The sequence below is a fragment of the Furipterus horrens genome, unplaced genomic scaffold, assembly GCF_987537825.1.
Source record: "Furipterus horrens unplaced genomic scaffold, mFurHor1.1.pri manual_scaffold_6, whole genome shotgun sequence".
Classification (NCBI taxonomy): Eukaryota; Metazoa; Chordata; class Mammalia; order Chiroptera; family Furipteridae; genus Furipterus; species Furipterus horrens.
The window spans coordinates 36,127,652-36,146,400 of NW_028327176.1; the positions used below are offsets into that span (position 1 = coordinate 36,127,652).

An 18,749-nucleotide genomic window follows, 5' to 3' on the forward strand; every position below is an offset into this window, starting at 1 on the left:
CAAGGGAACCTTGAGAAGGGCAGTTTAATTGGAATGGATTGGGTAAATACCTGACTGTAGTAGGTTTAAGAGATAATGAGAAGGGAAATAGTGAATACAGACAAGCTCTAGAAAAGAAAGAAATGAAAGTAGTATCTGGAGGAGGAAGTAGGGTTAGGGTTTTTCAAAGGTGGGAGAAATAATGTCTGTAGATTGATGGAAAAGTTCCAGTAAAAAGGAAATAATTGAGAAGAGAATTACTGAAGTGATGGCTTGAGTGGGTCAGAATAAGAGGCCATCTGGTCTACAAGTAGAGCAAGTGGCCTTTTCCAGGGGCACAGAGTTCATCTATGGTCATGGGAAAAAAACCAAGATGTGGGCACTGATGTAGGTGGTGAGTGTTCATGGGAGATCTCTTCTGATTCATTCTATCTCCTCAGTGAAATGGGAAGCAAGGCCAACAACAGAGAATGAAAACAGGTGGTGAGTGGGCATTTGAGGTTTGTGGACAGAGAAAAATGTATGAAATCTCACCTGGGAGAGTGGGAGGATTAAAGGACCAGTGAAGTATAGTATAATTGCCAGCAGCATTAAGGGCCTACTCAAGGTTGAGGATCCTAGTTTAAAGTGTGATCTCTCAGCATGATCTAGTGACTATCTCAGTGTCTGAGGAATGAGGCGGCTGAGGGCACATGCAATGTAATATAAGCAAATTTAAGCCGAGTAAGAAATCAAATTAATACATACATGAATGAGTGGTTTCCCCATTTGGGATACATTTTTCTCTTCCATCCATTGACTCAAACTCACTTTATTTTTATTTTATTTTATTTTATTTATTTATTTTTAAAGAGAAAGAAAGGAAGGGGGAAAGAGAGAGAGAAATATGGACATGCAAGAGATACATCGATTAGTTGCCTCTCACACGCCTCCAACTGGGGACCCGACCTGCAACTAGGCATGTGCCCTGACTGGGAATTGAACCTGCAACCTTTTGGTTTGCAGGCCGGGACTCAATCCACTGAGCCACACCAGCGAGGGCAAATGCACTTTATTTTTAATGACCCACATAAGAACTGTATCACCCAGAAACCATACTTGGGGTTAAGCTAGTAAATGTACTCTTGGATGAGAATAATTGAAAAGAGGCAAATGTTGTATCATAGGTCATGGTGTAGAGAGATTTTGCTGTTTAAGTTTTCCCTTAGGTTGTTTAAAACTCATCTTCCATTCAAATATTAGTTTATTCTGGCAGCAAAACACTGATCTCTGGTACATGCTGGAGGATGATTCACAGAAGTTTCCACAACATACTTTTCTTTCCTTTTTCTTTTTGGCCAGAACTCAGGATCTTTATATGTGTCTGGTAAATATTTCAGTTGATCCTAATTAGGGGTGTGTGTCAAGGGGCGTAATGGTGAGGGGATTCTTATTCCCTTTGGATCTCTATTTGACTTCAATTTTGTATTCAGCAGGCAAATACTAGTACCTGTCCTTGGCCAGGGGAAAAAACATTTACAACTCAGTCTCCTTTAATCCTTTAAAGTTGAGGGCCAGTGAGCACCAGGAAAAAACATGCAAAGCCAACTAGCCTTTCTTAGCAACTAACCACATCAACACACCTGTCATTTCAATCTTCCTACATTTTAAATATGGCTCAAAATAAATACTCGTTCTACTTCACTCTATATAACTATCAGTCCATGCGTAGCATGGCTACTCCCTGACCAAAGCCTCGTCACTCTGCGTGGTCAAGGACCTTGGTGTGTGTACTATTTTAAAACCAGTGGTCTAAAAATAGTTGTGTACAAATGGAAAATGCATGCTTGTTGAGTCAAGCTTGCCAGGCCCTGGAACTCTTAGCCTGGGAGTATGACAAGTGTATCTTGTTCTGATACCTGGAAATCCTAACCAAGGGATAGGCAACAGGAGTCCAATACACTGGCACTCTTACTGGGGACCAGTGGCCTTCAACATGGGCAGTACCACCTTTTAGGATGTGTTCTGGGAATTGTGGGAGCGTTTTGAGTTATCACAGTGTTCAAGGCCCGCTAACTGGTATTCGGTGGCTGGGGGCCAGGATTGACACGTGTGAAATAATTCCATAGAACAAATAACTGTCCTGCCCAACTTTTACATATCCATCAGGGCACTGATATGGGTAAAAAACCTATTTATAATTATTTGAACACAAACACTAACTCTAATTTTATTTCTCCTTTATATTGCACTTAGAGACTTATGTTAATTTAAAAATTTTTGTGTATGTGGGTAGGTTATATCATATGAATTTCATTTCAGGACAGTGAAGGGGATGTTTCATTATACAATAAAAAGGGGGCAGTGGGTCTGATACCTTTGAGAACTACTGTTCTAGATATTTGCTTGTGCCTTTTCCTTTTTATGGTAAGTTTACAAATCATTTATAATCTCATCCAATTTTATCCATAAAAGGTAGGGAGGCAGCAATCCCAGGAATCCACAGTTAAGTCCTAAAGTGTGAAGTCGCAGGTGGCATTTGCTTGTGATTTCTTCCACTTTGCCCCATATATTAGGAAGAAATTAAAGATAGGAACAGCCAAAATTTCTTGTGGAAAAGGAAATCCCAATAAAAAGTATCTGAGCATGGGGGAGTGTGGGGCTAGGCATCAAATTACCTGGCCATCCACACCAGGGGCGGAGGTTATGCTTTCTCTGTCTTTTGTCTTCCACCTTCAAACTTCCCCCAACACACACACACACACACACACACACACACCCCACACACACTCTCAGCTCATTCCTGTCCCTAGAAATGTAAACTTCGTGTCCCAACTACTCTATACCCACTGCAAACAGATTCCCTTTGTTCTCAGGGAATGTGTTGGATAGTAAAAGGTTTACACTGAAACACGCCATCCACCAAGCTTCAGACAGTCCACTTGAATAAAGGTGCCAGATGAAAGGTTTGGAAAGATCTTCAAAAGGAGATCCTGAGAGGCAGAGTTCATTAATTAGGACCCTACAATTACAAGGACCTGAGGCCTTTTCCTGTCATTAGGATGAAGCAACTGCAAATAGTCACAGCAGGAAGGGGCAACGCGTGGCACTACAATGTTCTATGCTTAAAATTGCAGTGGGAAATGGCTAGAGTCATTATCATTTTTTAAAAGAGGAAAACAGACTAATTAAAAGGGAGATCTTAGGGACCCACCAAAGAGAAGGCTTGATATTCAAAACATAAAATTATGGGATGCTTTTTGCTGTTGAGCATAATATGAAATTGCAGCAAGTAAAAGGATTGACTAATATATGTTGTTTGTGCCCAGGCAGAATGAGAATCTCTCACAAATCCACGCGACACCTCTTAGAGTGGAGTTGTGGCTGGGACAAAGTATTTGCTGAATTAAATTGAGGCTTGAGGGTGAAGAACACCATAAAGGGGAGCAATCCAGTTACAAGCAGGGCCAGCTTCATGGGTGTACAACCCGAGTAATCAGGGTCCTGTGCTTAGAAGTGCGCCATGCTTGCTTTAATAGCTGGCTGCCACCATCTTGAAATGTTAATAATTTTTGAACAAGAGCCCTCACATTTCATTTTGCACTGGGTCCTTCGAATGATGTGGCAAGTCCCAGTCAGGAGAGTGAACATCTGAGTCTGAGAGAGTCAAATCCCAGCTCTACCACTGGCTGGCTGTATGATCTTGGGAACTTATTTAACATCTCTGCATCTGTAAAACTGGAACTATAATAGTACCTATCTCACAGGAATGTTGTGAAGACTAAGAGAACAGAGCAGCATTCAGTAGATATTATAGTATTATTATCGATGACAAAGTTCTAGATGACATGGAAAAAGCACCAAGGCACAGCCAGAGCAGGAGTAGAACTATTTTCTAAACTCATTTTTGCTAACACATTTCTGCTCTGGCTGTGTATTTTGATGTCCTTGTGGCAAGAGAGGCAAAGATAATTTTCTTTTTCATTTTTTAAATTGTTTTTCTATTACGTTGTCCCATTTCGCCCCCATTCCTCTCCTCTGCCCCGCCCACTTCCCCACTCTCCCACAGTCAATCCCCACCCTGTTGTCCATGTACCAGTTCCTTGACTAGACCCTTCCCCTTCTCTCCCCCCCTTCCCCCTCAAAAGATAATTTTCTTAATTGCAGGCTTCACTGACACATTTTGTGCCAGAACTGAAGTAGAGTAGGTGTTACTTAAAATGTGTGAATCATCACACACATGCATTGCATATTCTTATAGATTTAAAAGAGTTGAACTCTAACCAAGATAATAGAGACATTATTTTAGAAGGTAGAAATATGCCCATATAAAGGCAACTTGCTATTGAAAATACGTCCCTCGTTGTGTGGGCCTGCTGAGTCATTTTATTTGCCATACCATTATTTAATGTAATATTCCCAACCAAAGAAATTGCATATCAAAAAAAAAAAAATTATTACACCTACTTTGCTAGGACTACACACTAATTATCACCTTGCCACAAATAAATTGATGACATTGTATTAATATGTTGGTTTGGGAGAAGTTAGGAATGAAATGTGGAAGTAAGATCAAGTGGAAGCATTTTCTTCCATTTTGAATGAATACCCCTTATTAGAGCCTTATTACCATAATTAAAAGTAGTCTTTTGCAGTACTTACACTTTTATTTTATTTTATTTTTATTTTTATTTATTTATTTTTAGAAAGAGGGGAAGGGAGGAAGAAAGAGAGGGAGAGAAACATTGATCAATGTGTGAGAGAAGCAATCAGTTGCCTCTTGCATGCCCCCAACTGGGGCCCTGGCCTGTAACCCAGGCATGTGCCCTGACTGGGACTTGAACCAGTGACCTTTTGGTTTGCAGACTGGCACTCAATCCACTGAGTCACACCAGCCATGGCAGCAGTACTTATCCTTTTAAAATTATTTCTGGCCCTGGCTGGAGTGGCTCAGTGGATTGAGTGCAGGCCTGCGAATCAAAGGGTGCCGGTTCGATTCCCAGTCAGGGCACATGTCCCCACCCCTTTCAGCAATGTTATGTCATGCATTTGTAATTCAGTTAGTCATTTCCCACAGTCTGTATCCTATTCTGCACTCTTTCAACACCTATTGATTTTTAAAAATATATATTTGCATACATTAAAGTTTACTTTGTACAGCAAAGGGAATATAGGCAATAATAGTTTGATAAGTATTGGGTTGGCCAAAAAGTTCACTTGGTTTTTTTCTGTAAATGTTATGGTAGCATTTAGTTGTCTTTAACTTCATTCAAAACAATTTTTGTTAGATTGTATTGTGTCAGCTGTCATATCAGTGTGCATTAAAAAATCAAAATTGGTGAATTTTTGTGTAGCCATTTTAATATTGAAGATTGAAAAAATATACAACATTTTCAGCATATTATGCCTTATTATTTCAAGAAAGGTAAAAGTGCAGCTGAAATGCAAAAAAAGATTTGTGCAGTGTATGGAGAAAGTGCTATGGCTGCACAAATGTGTCAAAAGTGATTTGTGAAGTTTCTTGATACTATAGACATTTTGGCTAAGTAGTTCTTTCTGCGGGGCTGTCTTATGCTTTGGAAGATATTTAGCAGCACCCTTGGCCTCTACCCACTAGAAACCAATAGTAGGAGATAGCCAACATACTCAAAGTATCCAAATCAATAAAGTTACTGGTGAAAATGAAAAAAATGTGTCTTTTATTTTATGGAAAAAACTTAATGGCCTTTTTTGCCAAACCAATATATCTGGTGCCAGGTAGGTACTGGAGATATCAGGGGGAACATTTTATAAAGTATATAATTGTCTAACCACTACGCCATACACCTGAAACCAATACGGACTAATATTGAAAGAAAACTGTAACTGAAGCCCTGGCCAGTATGACTCAGTTAGTTGGGAGTTGTCCCACACACAGAAAGGCTGCTGGTTTGATTCCTGGTCAGGGCACATGCTTGGGTTGTGGGTTTGTCCCTGGTTGGGGTGCATATGGAAGGCAACCAATCAATGTTTGTCTTTCACATTGATGTTTCCCCCTCTTTCCCTACACCTTCCCCTCTTTCATAAAAAAAACCAAAACTGTAATTGAAAAAAGTTCACTGTGTAATGTACAGTTCTATTCCTTTTGAAAAATACCTAGTCACGTATAGACCATCCCAGTGACATACAAAATAATTCCAGCACTGAAAATTGCCTTCGTAGTCTCTAATTCAACTTTTGATTGCTTATCAAATCTTTAAAGAGCCGTGCAATACTGTATCTTCCACCAGAGGGCTCCACTGGCTCACCCTCGACAGAGGCACTGGAGAGATTTCTGGGATCTCCAACTGTAAATGTCTGGAGGGACTGGGTTCAAAGATCAGCATTACAGGAGAGTTGCTGAAAGTGTTTGGCACATGGGGACAGCAGAGAGAGCAATCAGCTGGGGAGGTCTGATTGTATGGAGGGCTTCAGCCAGAGGAAGAATTTGTTAGTTATCAAGTTATTGCCTTCCAGATCCCTTCATTGACTAATCTATTAAAATGAGTCTGGGCCCTTTAAATATTTTTCCATTGGCAGCTGGCACAATATTTTGTCAGTAGACAGCACTGGGGAGAGACATTGAAGGAGGAAAGGGTTTTACTTCTTGGCTCTGATGGCTTGTTAGACTCCTGGAGAGCATGGTTTCTTTTTCAAGGCTTTCTTTCAGTGCTAAGTGTATGCAGGGTGTGGCTTTTGCTGTGTGCTTTCTTCAGCTCTTGCCTCAAACAGCAGCGGTGGGCCTGGGAGGCCCAGATGGCACAGCCTTCACCAGAGCCTAGGTTGCTGGTCTGCATGGGTACGCTGGGGCCCCCATTGGGCTGGCTGTCTAGTGAGCTGGATGGTCAACTTTCATTTTTACCTACTGGCTCAGAGTGGCTCAGTCCCAAGATATGTGCCAAGGTACACTAGGGTCCCTCGGGGGAAACCTCCCCAGGTCCCAGTCCCACAGCCACAGCCACAGCCCAACTCCCCCTGTGCATCCACCCCTTAGCTTCATTCGAATGTGCCCAAAGGGTTGTTTCTGCTTTCCTGGGTCATTTCTGGCCTTGGCAGCTGAAGAACTTCTCTGCCCTCAAGTGGGCTGTGACCACACCTTCTTCAACGAGTTTTGAAGTTTTACCTCCTCCAAGTTTGTCTTGTTCTGGTTCTTTCCCTTAGTTCTTCAGCACCCTTTAGAGTTCTTGTCTCATCCTTATAAGTTAGCCCCTTATCATTGTTCAATAATTTTTTAGATTAAACTTCCCATGTTTAAAATTACTCTGTGGTCTCTGTTCTTGATTCAGCTGCGACTGAAGTCTATCACTCTCACTGGGAAAGGGCACAGGTGTTCTTGGTCTTTCGGTAAATCTCATTTCAAGGGGAAGAAAGCAGTTTCCTACTTAGTGGTGATACTGGCTCAGACTCTCTGGTTAGACGATCAATTATATGTAGAAACCCTTGCCAATAACTCAGGTCCCAGACCCCACATCCTGGCTGGTAGCTCAAGGTACAGTTCTAAGAAAAGGGTTTCCCTTATGACGAAGGGACAGCCGAGGACATATCACAACCTGGCGCTGGTCAGGGTTCCAAACATTTGTTAAACTTCTCTCTATAGTGGAATAAAATGAATTATGCTGGGAACAGGACTACTTATAGTGAGATGTAAAATTCAGCTTCTTTTCATTGATCTTGACACTTAAAAAATAGCCAGATGATTTCTAGATCTACCATGTTTTAATAAAAAGAGGAGGTGCTTATGCTTCTTTTTGATTCCTGCCAATAATGCATTTCTAATGTTCTCTTTTAAAAATTTCCTGAGTCTGGGGCAGGCTGGGTGGCGAGGGCAAAGAAGGAAAAATTGGGACAACTGTAATATCATAAATAATAAAATATCTAAAATAATAATAATAAAAATAAACATTTTCTGGGTCTGAAAGAGAAGTTTGAAGTTCCTGTGAGATTCCGATGACAGATTGGTCTCACCTGAAATTTTTGAATGTTTTGTTTCTTTTATTCTGCAGATACTGAGTCATTTTACTGTTGCATCATGAGTTCCTTAATGGGTCATTTTAGTTTCTGAATTGAAACTAAATCCAGTTTAGTTGGATTGTGGTTTAAACTAGTCTTAACAGTGCTGTTTAACAGTGCTCTAATGAAAGAGTGAAGCTGAGGTCCTCCAACATTCCTTAAATATTTTCTTGGTTAGATGCCAGCCTGTTAAACCAAGCACACCATTGTCCCGGGACAGCCAGTCGACCTGGAGTCTGCATGATCCTTCTCCATGTGGGAAGGCCACCCTCCCCTCCACACCCCCACTCTTATTAAGGAATTCTGGACCCAAGGGTAGGTAGGACGATGACCATGCCCAGATTGAAGCAGCTAGAGGAGCAGGAGACCACTGCCCATTGTCCTCTATAAGATAATAAAGAGTCTTAAGTCTGAGAGGGGGGGATTGTTATGAAATATTAATTACTTACTTAATTAATAATGATATAGGAAAGGGAGAAGCCAGAGAACTTGTATGCATGACCCATGGGCATGGACTGGGGCAGGAGGATTGCTGGGGGAGGGGGGGCTGGGCAGAGGGGAGCAAAGGGGAAAACAATTGGAACTATTGTAACAATATAATCAATAAAGTATACTTAAAAAAAAAGATTTCCTTGGTTAACTCCACCACATCTAATATAAATCTCTGATGATTATATCTCTAGCAGTCTTGCTCCTAGAACAAGGTGTATAGCCAAGGTGAAATGATTGCTCACAACCACATACCTGAAGAAGGAAGTAACAAATACCTCATCTAAATACAGGAGATTTTTGTTCGAAGGACTTGACATCTCTCCCCTTGTTTTTCTATATTTGTTCTCATAGTAATCAAGTGAGGGATGAATTAGAGATAAGAAAAGCAAACTAAATAGAATAGGAAGATTTATCAAAGAACTTTTCAGTGTTAGCACTCAGACTAGAAGTTGTATGTTAATTCTCTAGCTAGTATTCTTTGCTTAAACATTTGTTAAATTTATCTTTTCCTCAGTATAAGAAAGAGCTGGCTATGCAATAACTAGTTTTTCTTGAATGAGATCATTTTTTTCCTAAATCATCTGTCAGGAATAATACAAATTGTATTCTATCACAACTATAAAAATGATAATAAAACAACAACTTGTATTTGCATGGAATTCTACTGTTTATAAAGCATTTTGACATGTATTATCCAATTTCAACTCCATGAAAATCTTTATTAGGTATATAGAAAAAAAATAGTAATCTATTGTACAAATGAAAAATAGAGGTTCAGAGAGCTTAATTGACTTTCTCGAGGACACATAGTTAGTATGTGATGCAGGTTGAATTTAAACTCAGGTCTGACTCCAAAATCTATTTTCCTAGCCATTCTCCTCTCCATGTACTACATAATAGCCAAAAACATGTTAAACACATCTGTTTTCAACAAATTATATGCACCCAAAGGTGTAATCTGGCAGAGAGAACAAAGCTCCTAAGTGTTTCATGCATGAGTCTAAGTCTGAAGTCAAGTAGAGAAAAGGTAGGCACAAACTAAAATTAAAAATGTATTCCATAACATGTATTGTGATAAACACACAGGATTATAATGTAGATATAGTATCCCCCTATGTATATATGGTTGATGCTTGAACACACACATTTGAAGTATACGGGTCCACTCACACATAGATTTTCCCCGTAAGTACTGTAAATTTATTTTATCTTCCAAATGATTTTCTTAAAAACATTTTCCTTTCTCTAACTTACTTTATTGTGAAAGTACTGTATATAATTCACAAGCATACAGAATACATATAACATGCATTAATCAACTGTTTATGTTATTGGTAAGGCTTCTGGTAGTAGTTAAGTTTTTGAGGAGTCAAACGTTATAAGGTTGGTGCGATAATAATGTCCGATTTTGAGGTCTTTTAAAAATAAAAAAGCCATGATTATGAAAATATTTATTTGTTAACATAACCTCCTTTGCTTTCTAGAAACTCATTCCATCTGTCAACTAGCTTATAAGTGCCACGCTTATAAAATTCTTTAGGTTTTGAAGCAAAATATGAATCCAACTCATTTTCGACCTCTTCTCTTGATGTTAACCTAAGACCATCAAAATGGTTCTGTAGTCCCCAAAACAAGTGATAATCAGAAGGAACAAGGTCAGGAGAATATGGAGGATGAAGTGATGTTTCCCAACCAAGCTCTTTCAAGAAATTTTTAGTGAGTTGAGCTGTGTGAGGACGAGCATTATCATGATGGAAGATGACACCCTTTCTGTTGACTAAGGAGGGTCGCTTTTGGTTCAAAGCTGCTTTCAAATGACAAAGTTGTTCACAGTAAAGATTAGCATAATGGTTTGATTGCTGTCTAACAGTTCATAATGGACAATTCCTTCCATATCCCACCATACACTCAACATGATCTTCTTTGGATGAAGTCCTCCTCTTGGTTGTTGAACTCTTCTTCCTCCTTGACTGATCCACGTTTGGCAGCATTTAGTGTTATGGTAAAGGATCCACTTCTCATCACCTGTAACAAGCCTACCTAAAAATGGTGCCTGAAGGTGTTGCGAAAGCAATGACTCACAACAAGCAACACACTGTTGCAGCTTCTCTGGAAACAGTTCGTGTGGGACCCATTTTCCAACAACTGAAACCTTTCCGGTCCTTTTCAGTTGGTGTAGCACAGTTGTATGAGCTACATTAAATTGTTCTGCAAGTTCCCTAGAGGTAATGGTGGGGTTTTCTGTGACAACAGCTTCCAACACTTCGGAATCAAGTTTTTTTGGATGACCCTCTTTTGGCTTGTTTTTCAAACTGAAATCCCCACTTTGGAAACAGGAAAACCACCTCCTGCAACTTCTTTCAGTCACTGCATCGTCCTCATAAGCTCTCTGAATAGACTTCGCTGCTGTACTTGCATTGGCACCTTTATGAAACTCATAGAGTAAAACATTTCTAATGTAGTCTTTAGATGGGAAAAATATGGGTGCAAATATTACAGACGATTATGAACAATACTTCAATAATCTGAAAAAATAAGGTATAAAGTAGTCACTGTGACTTTAAAAAATTATAAGAGGCACAAATTTAATAAATACTATCTAAAACGTTCTTTTAAAAAAGTTGGGCATTACTTTTGCACTGTGCTAAGGCTTGGTGCCCCTAACCTCTGTATTTTTCAAGCATCAGTTGTAATGTAGATTTTATTTCTCTCATTTTATAGACATAGACATTGAAGCCTAGAGAAATTAAGTAAATGATCCAAATCCAGATTCTAAAATTGTGCTGTTTCTGGATTAATATAATTGATGTATCCATTGGGGAGGTTCTTCAGGGAACAGCTTGACCACAGGAGGAGGCCCCGCTTTGAAGAGGATTAGTGTAATTACGGAGCGTAGAACCAGGCAGGCCACTAGTGGAACTAATCATTGTTGATCTAATAAGCAGCAAAGAAGACATCATCACTCATGGCCTGGTGACAAGGGTGAGGGTGACGCTTCTGACTTCTTTACCTATGGTTAAGGATACAATTTAAGTACAACTTAAATAAAATCATACATTCTTTCCACAGGTCTGTCAACGTCAATAGAACAATTTTGTTTTGATTGTATCCATTGGCCAGGGCACATGCTCATCGAGTTTAATAGAGCACATTTGCCTATGCTACTTACATTCCCATTTCTCTGAATTTAAAAAAATTGCTGAGAACGTGCAGTTGAATTCCACACGATTAAATGAGCATAAAATGGAACTCGGTTGTATCCTGTGATTGAATGGTGTCTGTCCTGTGTTTATAATGATGTATATTTTCAAAGACACATTCTGGGGTTTCTGGGACAGCACTCATTTCAAGTTACTTATTTTTCCCAAGAAGCATTTCTGCTTATCAAGACCTAGATATTTTTTTGTCCAGGAAATAGTGTATTTTCCGGTATATTGCATGTTGTGCCTGAAGGCATTTTAGTTGCCATCTGTCACCTGTACTTCAACAGTTTTCTATATTATCTGTTGATTCTTACATTAGGAATACAGTGGAGCAGTATATGACAAATACTTTATCCAAACCTTCCCTTTACATTAAAAAAATTAATTCCATGTGCAAAATTAAATGGAAATTATGGCTGTTATCCAAAAAATTTAGGTAAAATAGCTTTCCACTGTGTTTTTCCCTCTAGTACATGCATTGTCCCAAAGACATGAACTTTGACTTAAACCACAAACTATACTGTCTAGGTTCACTGGTTTCATGAGAAAAGTATGCAGCCTGACCCTTGGATTTTCCTGGTGATTTTCTGACTGTTCTCATATTTTGTTTGCCAGCTCTAAATTTGTATAAGTACTAGAGTTTGTTTTTGGCTAAGTCATAATTGTGAGTGAAAAACCATGGATTAAAAACATTTTATTTGCTCCTCAACTGCTTTCTTAAAATCAGCAATTTAATAAAGTGAGTCTTCAACATAAGTGCTGAATTTTAATGCATATGTACCCTTTTCTTCAGAAGGCTGGGATATATAAAATTATTCTCAGAATAGCAGAATTTATCAGTTAGAAACATTTTGAAGAGGAAATGCCAATGTAAAGAAATGAATATTTAAAAAAGAAAAAGAATTGCATACTGAGTCTATGTTTGATTAATTCAATTCTAAGATAGCTGTTTACTGTCGCTTAGTCACTGCCAGACTTTGTTCCATCTATCAGAAAAGTACATTTTACTGTGCAAAACTCTAGATTGTGAATTGGTCCTGAATTTTTCTTCTTCTTCTTCTTTCTTCTTCTTCTCCTTCTCCTCCTCCTCCTCCTTCTTCTCCTCCTCCTCCTCCTCCTTTTTCTTCTTCTTCTTCCTCTTCTTTTTTTTTTTTTACCTTTCACTGAAAATATTTTATTGGCCTTTTGGATTGAGACAGGAATTTATTTGCCAGGAAGGATGATCCCATCATACTTCTATAGGAACCAGAGCATGGCCTCCTCTTTGCTGATTCTGTGTTTGGCCCCAATGCAGCCTTGTCTGCACCACATAGAAGTCCAGGCTGTAGATAGCAATGCTTGAGTCATATCTGATCCCCAGATTGATGTATTCCTGGATCCTGAAACCAAAGTTTCCAGGTATCTGAGGAGTTATTTTTCTGTAACTCATACTCTCTTGCACCTCTAGACCTTTATCCGGATCTCTTCTGCCTTAGCCCCACGGACTGTGCAGTGAACGGCAATCTTTTCATTTCTCCTGTTGCCGAAGGATTTCACGGTGTATCTGGCTTTGGAGAACACGGAGGGCTGACCTGTGACCTGCTCTAGGACCTTGGGTGCCTGGGTCAGTCTGTCTCTACTTTCCCCCACAGAGAAGTTGAGACAGAACTTGCAGATGTGAAGTTCCTGCATGGGGTTCCCTTCCCACCTTGATCCTGTGCCAAGATGAGAAACAGGAAGAGCTTTATAAACTTCTTTAACACATATATTTGTTGTTAGGAAAATTCTATACAATTCTGTTGTTAATACTGAATATTTGGTAAGTTATAAGATGAATTACATAAATTTCGAGTTAGAGCAGAGAGGGCCCTGAGTGATATAATGATGTCAAGACCTTAGAGGGGATTTAGGGAGAAATGGGTCAGAGCAGAGCAAAGCAAAGGAGGTTTTTCATTTGTTTTCACATACCAAACAAAGGTGGTATAGTAAATATGGAGAGTAAATGAACATTTGGAAAACAAATATTTTAAAATTATATTTTATATTTTGGGATATTCAATAATCCTACAGAATATAGGAGAGAATGTTTTTTGCCATTGTGATTAATTCTTTCAAAATTCAAATATTGGTCGCTGAGGGAAACAATGCATATGGAGCAATGATCTCTTTCTAAATTCAGCAAATGTTGGATCTCAGAGGAAATTTGCACTAAATAGAGTGTAGGCATTAATTCATGATACAGGCTAAATTGTAAAAAATCCCTGGATTTATTCTTATTGGTTCTTTGGAGAGGGTATAATTTTAAAAATCAAAATAGTTAGTTATAGAAAATATTAAATAATACTACAAAGTTTACATTAAAAAAAAGAAAGGCAGTGTTAAATCCTTGACCCCAGCTGAGGGTTTTAAATCTTTGGCAGTTTTTCCTCATAAAATGTGCCTATAGCTACATTGCTATTTCTTGATTTATAAATTTTAAACTTTATTAACTCTCCACACACATATACTTCTCTTCATCCTCTTAATATATTTCTAGCCTAAATTCTAGTTAATTCAATGTTTAGTATTTATATTATTATGTAAGTACTGCTCATTGGTAAGCCAAGTAGTATACTTAAACTACTTTTCCTTCATTTTGTTTTCTTTGGAATCAAGTTTCTCATTTTATCAGTTTTCTATCAATGCAACCAAATATTTCATTAGATTTTCAGATGCTCGTCAATATTAAATTTAACATTTCAGATAATCAGTTGATTATCTCTGAACCCCTGGCTCCTGTCTGTACTGGTCACAGCCTAGATTGTCATCCTATAAGCGACATCCCCTTATTACTTTTCTGTGTGGCATTCCACGTTTCCCTGCTTCCGTGTTTTCTTCTTTTTGGTTAGGTCCTTCATTTTGCCGGCATCCATCCTTCAGTAGCTTCCTGAGAAAAAGTGCGTGAGTGTCTTTGAGAGTTTATCCTCACTGTTGGTTGTTACTTAAGGACAGGGATAGAATTCTAGGGTGAAAATGGTTTCCCCTCAAAACTGGAAGGCTATTGTATTATTGTTTTCTCAATAGCAACTCTGTTGCTACTGAGAAGTTAGATGTCTCTTCTGATTCCTGAACCTAATTATATAATTACTCCTCCTCCAATCTCCTAGAAGTTTTAAGTTGATTCTTAGATTTTATTCTGCAACTTGGTGTAAGTCTTTTATTTATTTGGTGGGCTGAGTATCTAGTAAGCCCTTTTGATCTGAAATTGCATGTCTAAATTGCATATATATTTTCTAAGCTCTAGGATATTTTCTTGTTTGATTTATTTAAAGATTTCCTATTAGTTTTTTTCCCCCTTGTTTTTTCTTTCTGGAAATCCTATCAATTAGATCTTGGACATTCTGGAATGATCCTTTAAGCATCTTATTTCCCCCCTCTTATTGCCCATCTTTTTCATCTTTTAATTTTATTTTCTGGGATATTTCCTTGCTTTTCTCTTTTAACCCTTTTATTGAATGGTTTTGTTTGTTTCAAGACCTTATTTTTAATTTCCATAAATGTTTTTTTGTTCTAATTATTCCTTTCTTAAAACAATCATTCTCTCTTATTTCATGAATAAATTTTCTCTCTCTGATGATATCAATTACACTTTTTAATGAAGTTTTGTTCCATTCCTTCCATTATCTTTGTTTTCCTCGAGGATTTTTTGTTGATGTTGGAGAATTGCCACAAATGGACTTTTTCATCCTTCTGTGCTTTATTTACAGGCATAAACTTGTTGGAGTTGGATGACAAATTGTACATAAACTGCATTCAGATCCAGATTCTGAATTCAGCCCATGTTTCTTTGCTATTTTTAAATCAATTTTAGAGAGAGGGAAGGGAGAGAGAGAGAGACAGAGAAAGAGACAGAGAGACAGAAACAGAGGCAGACAGACAGACAATTTGTTGTTCCACTTACCCATGCATTCATTGATTGCTTCCTGTATCTGTCCTGACTGGACCTGCAACCTTGGCACACGCTTTAACTAACATAACTACCCAGCCAGGGCCAGTCCGTGTTTCAAGGCTTGTTTCTCACCAATGAGGAGAAATACTGTTGGTCCCCGAGTCACACTGTGAAGTAGTATTTAGTGCTGAGGATTTGTCTGCAACACTCGTGTCAATACATATTATACTTGGGCTCTTATGAGGAGGAGGAAAACAATTTTAGAGAAGCCAGATTTGGGCTGCCATCTGTTGTGCATGGGTTTTGCTTCTTACACATAACTGATGAATAAAACATATAAGAGGTGGTAGCTAGAAAGTGATATGCAGCATTTCCATTCATGAGAAAATTTAAATTTTGTTTTCTGTGTAAGGATATTTTTTTAAATGTCCTTCTGGGCTTGTTTGTGTATCCTCAGTTGAATGAATTATTGCCTAAAGTCCACTATCATCAGCACTTACACCATGACCTAACATCCGGAAATTGTAACTAATATTTTTTGCTTACTGGTGTCCACAGTCTCCTCAGTGTGAGTCAAGCCATGTTTAATACCTTTAACAAACTTCACTTATTTACAAGGTTCCCCAAAGTCATAAAATTTCCATTTATTGTGCAGTCATTTTGTGTCAGTTACTCTTCCCACCACTAATAAATATATATTTATATACCCTCACATTCCATATATTTAGTTAATTCTCATTCTAACCATGTAAAATAGGTCATGCTGACCCCATTTTATGTGGAATTGAGGTCTACATTTAGAAATTCTAATTTAAACCCTGATAGGTGTTACTGGGCCCATGCAAAACCACTGTGCCACAAAATCATCTCATTTATCATTTGTTCCTCTCCTTTATTCTGTGTTCTCTCAACTGGTATCAATCCAGGATATATTACACTGTTTTGATTTGAAGACATGGTGTTTTGCATGATAATAGAGAGAGAATCATAGGTGAATAAACAGAGTGAGGAATTCAAGACATAATAAAGAATTGAAAATTGAAGTGATTAAAGGAAGTCATCAGGATCTCTGATCAATCCATGAAAGAGGGCCGAACATTTTTCAATGAATTCCTCCATATCACTACGATATTATGAATTAAAATGAGAAATAGGATCAGAAGCTATTTAAAACATCAGATAGACCCCTCTATAATAATGGGAAAAAACACCAAATCTGGAGTCAAAAGGCATGGTTTGAATCCAGCTTTGAATCATAGATTTACTACCAGCTGAGTGAACTTGGAAAAATTATTTGACATCTCAGAGCCTCTGTCACCTCGGATGGTAACTCCTTTGTTGTATAATATTTGTCAGGATCAAATGAGCAACATTTAAAGAAATTACTTATGAACACTAAAGCCTTATACAAATGCATGTATTATTATTAATTTACTTGCCCTAAGGGTTGAGTTTCTGGAACTCAAGCCTTGGGCAAATGATGTCTGTGTTCCTATAACCAGAGCAATATTACTAACAGCAGCGCCAAACATCATGGCAATTTTTATATTTGTTCAGTTTTCCCATTTTATTTTCTTCTTCCAACAGTGCTGTGAGGCATTGCCATTGTATAAAATCTGCAGAACAAGAAGCTAAAATAGTAAGTCCTCTAGTCTCAGAGAGAGAATCAGAAATAAAATTAGAATTTAATTATACCTTTCACTGTGCACTTCACCTCTTTAGAATACTTTTGCTTAACACCATTTATGGGAAAAAATGTAACCTAAGCATCTGTGGTTAAAATTAGCAGATAGTATTGAAAGATGAGACCAGAAGAATTTATTTAGAGAGAGCCTACTTAACATAAATTGTTATCTGCTGGGGGAAAAATTAATTTCAGGCATTCCTAGAGCTCAGTTTAGCAACTACTCATTACTAAGGGGGAACTGTGTTATAACTGTACCTAAAATTCTTTTTTAAAACATCTCAACTTTGAGTTTGTATCTGAGAGTGGTTTATTTTATTTTATTTTTCTATGCAAGACATCTCATACTCACTTGTGTCCAGACAGTGGACTAGCAAACCTCAGGGGAAAGTAAAACTTAACAGAACAACAGATAATTATCAACTCAGTGACTCTTTAACATTGACATTGTTTGCCTTTTCCAACTAGAGGTTGTAAGTACGAATTGTTTTATTTTTAGACTAAGTGCTTTGCTTCTCTTAAGCAATGACTATTTTTAGCTCTGTTTCTATAATCCATAGGATTTAAGTAAAGTATTGAGGAAGGGAGCATGAATGCACATTATTTAGTGTGACACTTCATTTGACAGGTATATTTTGGCACGGAAGTTGTCATTAAGCTGGTTTCACTTATTCTTTACACTGTAACTGGTATTTCTAACTGGAGGGACATTTGTTTCTTTAACACTTTTGGGCTTTTCTCTGCTTCTTTAGTCACTTTATTCCAAGAGAGGAGGGATAACTTACCATTTTGTTTGATTTGAGAGAGGAATTAGGTTTGCATAGTCCTGAATTTGGGCATGGCTTTGCTTCCCTCCTAGGTGAACAGAGAAGAGAAAGCTATTCTGTAGAAAGAGGAGGATAAACTAGGTTCAAAGAATACAATTGCCTGGATTCTGGTGGCTTTTTTAGTTTTTACTTCCAGTTCGTTTTTGAGGCCTGGTTGAATTTCTGCACTGGATTCTATAAGATGTTTGTGTCCCACTGGATTCTATAAGATGTTTGTGTCCTTATGACAAATTTTCTCTTTTGTTTTTGATAAAGGTAGCACTAACATTTTCTGTTACATGTGCCTAAAGTATCTTAACTAAAACAATGTCGTTATTAATAAAATAGATAATCTTATATAGGATGTTTGAGAAAGAGGCTGCTGGTTCATGTATTTATTGGTACAGCCATTTTAGGTGATATAATAAAATTTTATTTTAAATATTCTTATTGGTTTAACTTATAAAACATTATTTATAATATGTAAAGAAAGCATAAAATATGGCCATGTATTTTTTTAAAGCAAAACTGGCCCATTTTATTAAGTAGAAATATATTTCTAACTAAAGAGAGTTTTGCTATTCTTCTGTGCAAGAAAATGAGTTAGTGAGAACAATTAACCAAATGTTGCTGGATGATTCACACTGGGGATCAGTAGTCTGTTCAACCTA

At 37.9% G+C, this 18,749-nt stretch overlaps 1 pseudogene; it reads right to left on the bottom strand.

Annotated features, from left to right (window-relative positions):
• Positions 1-12,884: 12,884 nt before the first annotated feature.
• The window catches only part of LOC150005972 (large ribosomal subunit protein uL5 pseudogene), a 29,622-nt pseudogene continuing 23,757 nt past the window's right edge, over positions 12,885-18,749 (bottom strand).